This window comes from Bos indicus, chromosome 7 (genome assembly GCF_029378745.1).
Source record: "Bos indicus isolate NIAB-ARS_2022 breed Sahiwal x Tharparkar chromosome 7, NIAB-ARS_B.indTharparkar_mat_pri_1.0, whole genome shotgun sequence".
Classification (NCBI taxonomy): Eukaryota; Metazoa; Chordata; class Mammalia; order Artiodactyla; family Bovidae; genus Bos; species Bos indicus.
The window spans coordinates 57311315-57315365 of record NC_091766.1 but is presented as its reverse complement, the minus strand read 5'-3'; the positions used below and the strand labels follow the sequence as shown (position 1 = coordinate 57315365).

The window sequence follows — 4051 nt, the reverse complement described above, 5'->3', positions numbered from 1 at the left end:
CCTGCAATATGGGAGATCTGGGTTCAATCCCTGGGTTGATCATCTGGAAAAGAGAAAGGCTACCCACTCCAGTATTCTGGCCTGGAGAATTCTATGGACAGAGTCCATGGGGCCACAAAGAGTCAGACACAACTAAGCGACTTTCACTTTCCAACTCCAGTCCAGCACCAGAAGATTTTTCTTCTTTTCCTCCAGTTCATATTTTTATCTCCTTTCTCTTACAGTGAGAACCTAGTTTTCAATCCAACATCAATATATTTATTAATACTCACTTGCTCCTCCCTACAGTACACCCAAGAGTCAGAATGCCTGTTCTCAGTACCTTTATCAAACATAGACCTACTCATAAGTTCCAGATTGTTTGCGGCACTTTTTTTAATCCCTAGAATACAGCCCACTAAAGGTAACAAGGTCTGTTAAAAACCTTTAAACCTTGAAATAGATTCATTTGTTTCTCTTTGTACTCAATGTTGCTGCTGCTGCTGCTAAGTCGCTTCAGTCGTGTCCGACTCTGTGTGACCCCATAGACTGCAGCCCAACAGGCTCCCCGTCCCTGGGATTCTCCAGGCAAGAATACTGAAGTGGGTTGCCATTTCCTTCGCCAATGCATGAAAGTGAAAAGTGAAAGTGAAGTCGCTCAGTCGTGTCTGACTCTTTGCGACCCCATGGACTGCAGCCTACCAGGCTCCTCCATCCATGGGATCTTCCAGGCAAGAGTACTGGAGCAGGGTGCCATCGCCTTCTCCAATACTCAATGTTAGGGTTCTCCTAATATATTGATTTATTTTTTTGTGATAGTGGGCTTAATTTTTTCCAGTTTTATTAACATATAACTGATATATAACATTTGAAAGTTTAAGGTGTACAGCATAATGATTTGGTATATGTATATACTGTGATATGATTACCACAGTAAACTTAATTAATATCTGTAACAAAACTACAAAATGCTTTACAAGTTTGTATGTCATCCTTGTGCAGGGGCCATGCTAATCATCTCTTCATTATTTCAATTTTAGTATATGTGCCACTGAAGTGAGCACTAATTGTATTATTTTGCATATGTAAAACAGCAGCATGGTTCAAAAGTCAAAACTATGTTAAAATATAACAGAGAACTTTTCTTCAACCCTGTACATAGCCAATTTTATTAGTTTCTTGTTTATCCTTTAATTGCAAAAATAATCAAATGTATACATACATACACACACATATCTCCTCATTTTGCCTTCTATTCAAATGGTAGCACACTATATACACTCCTCTCTGCACCTTATTTTTTTCACTTCATATTGTTTTATGTTATACACATGCAAGTGTTTTATAGCACTTGTATCTTACTTATTTGCTCTCTCAAATGTATTTGGTATTTCAGTTCAGTTCAATTGCTCAGTCGTGTCCAACTCTTTGTGACCCCATGGACTGCAGCACACCAGGCCTCCCGGTCCATCACCAACTCCTGGAGCTTCCTCAAACTCATGTCCATCTAGTCAGTGTGCCATCCAACCATCTCATCCTCTGTTGTTCCCTTCTCCTCATGCCTTCAATTTTTCCCAGCATCAGGGTCTTTTCCAATGAGTCAGTTCTTCACATCAGGTGGCCAAAGTATTGGAGTTTCAGGACTCCAATATGAATAATGAATATTCAGGACTGATTTCCTTTAGGATTGACTTTAGGATTTGGTATTTAGAAAGGTTTTATTTTTATGGTTACTTTTATAAAGCTAAAATAATTCAGTCTCAAACCCCACCTTAATTTTGTTATTTTCTAATGGTTCCCTAACAGTACTGAAATCGGTCAACAATTTCTTTTCCTCTCTCATCTCTATCCACCAGCATCTTATTGCAATAAATATCCTTTACCCCTATTAGCAACAAGTATATTCAATAAGTATATTCTATATTCTATCTCTCTTATCATTCTTCCCTTTTAATTATTGTATAATATCTTCTTTGCCTGAGCATGTACTCTTCTTACAACCATCATAGTTTTATGAGTAAATATATACTTAATGCTCACATCAGTCTTTATGCCAATGTCTTTTCATTCTCTAAAAAGCCTTTCTTCAGTAAATTCATGGGAGCAGTGTTCTCTGTTTCTTTCATGTTCATCATTTGTGAACTGTTAGCTGGATATAAAATCTTTGGCTGATGTTTTCTTTCCTTGAATATCTTCAATATGTTACACTATTTCTTCTGGAATAAAGTCTGAAGACAATTATTTCTTTCCCATCAAGGTGACTTGATATTTTGACTAGATACCCAAATGATATTTTCTTTCTTGTAATGTCCAGAAGTTTGAGAATATACCTTGACATTAGTCATTCTGGATTAATTTTCCTAGGTAGTAATATCAAATCTCTTTTTATCTCAGGAAAAATTGTCTTAAAAGTTTGCTTTTTAAATTTAAATTACTTTTAAATTTCCACTGCTTTTTTCTTCCTTGTGTGTCTTTTATTATATATGGCTTGTTCATTTGTTTATTTACCTTCTACATCCATCACTTCCTTTCAGATCTCTTTGATTTGTTGGAATTCCCTCCTTTTCACCTACTGTTTATTTAAAGGTGTTATAATGTATTTATTCACTTCTATTTTTCCAATTTTAATCTCCATTTCTCAAATGATTAATATTAATGCTAATTGGGAGTTCTCCTACATTTCTGAGAGTCTCTAATTCTGATTTATATACTTCTTTCCTGTCTAATATGATTTTATTAGTTTTTTTTAGCTCATTTTGAAATAGTTAAATTTTTCATGTCTTATAAGCATGTCTTCCTTGTATATTTTCATTGTTAGAATGTTAGTAGACTCTTTTTCCTTTTTTTTTTTGGCAATGACTTAGTGTTGGATTTTTTCTAGTTTTATTGAGATACAATTGACATAGAACATTGTATAATTTTAAGGTGTACAATGATTTGATATACTTATATATTGCAAAATGATCATCACAATAAAGTTAGTTAACACATCTGACAATGTTTGATTTAAACACAATCTTATTCTATTATTCATTTTTATAGGAATTTAGTTTTTCCTTTATGAAGGAAGGGTGAACCAGGGGTAACTTTTCTGGCTTCATTATTCTAGATTTCCTTCTTCTGGTGTCCTTAACAAGAATTTTTTTAATGGCCTTTTATACATTCTGAGATGTAGTTCCTCTGCTCCTTTATCTAGACTTTCTTTTTCCTTTACTTCTGTTATCCCATACTTGCTCATTTGGATTCTACTCTCAGAAGTCTTCTTTTGTTGTAAGGTTTTCTTCTGAAAAGGAGCTTTGTAATTAAGTTGAAGTTCAAAGAGTCAAAACCATCACAGCCACTTTACACCTTATCTGGGACCCCATAGCCCCCATCTTTACTGAAGTGTAGAAACGCCCTCCCAGTCCCAGAAGTTGTTCTCAGACTGGTCTACTCTGATTTTCAGTGAGCCAGAAATGGTATGGACCTAACAGAAGCAGAAGATATTAAGAAGAGGTGACAAGAATACACAGAACTATACAAAAAAGATCTTCATGACCCAGATAACACAATGGTATGATCACTCATTTAGAGCCAGACATCCTACAGTGCAAAGTCAAGTGGGTCTTAGGAAGCATCACTATGAACAAAGCTAGTGGAGGTGATGGAATTACAGTGGAGCTATTTCAAATCCTAAAAGATGATGCTGTGAAAGTGCTGCACTCAGTTCAGTTCAGTTCAGTCGCTCAGTTGTGTCCAATTCTTTGCGACCCCATGAGCCACAGCACGCCAGGCCTCCCTGTCCATCACCAACTCCCGGAGTCCACCCAAACCCATGTCCGTTGTGTCGGTGATGCCATCCAACCTTCTCATCCTCTGTCGTCCCCTTCTCCTCATGCCCTCAATCTTTCCCAGCATCAGGGTCTTTTCAAATGAGTCAGCTCTCTGCATCAGGTGGCCAAAATATTTGAATTTCAGCTTCAACATCAGTCCCTCAAATGAACACCCAGGACTGATCTCCTTTAGGATGGACTGGTTGGATTTCCTTGCAGTCCAAGGGACTCTGAAGAGTCTTCTCCAACACCACAGTTCA

At 36.8% G+C, this 4051-nt stretch overlaps 1 non-coding gene across 1 annotated transcript; it reads right to left on the bottom strand.

Moving 5' to 3' along the window:
* Window positions 1-936: 936 nt before the first annotated feature.
* On the bottom strand, window positions 937-1043 carry LOC139184343 (U6 spliceosomal RNA). Its single transcript, XR_011567920.1, has one exon. It is a non-coding gene; the product is annotated as a U6 spliceosomal RNA (small nuclear RNA).
* Between the last annotated feature and the right edge of the window lie 3008 nt (window positions 1044-4051).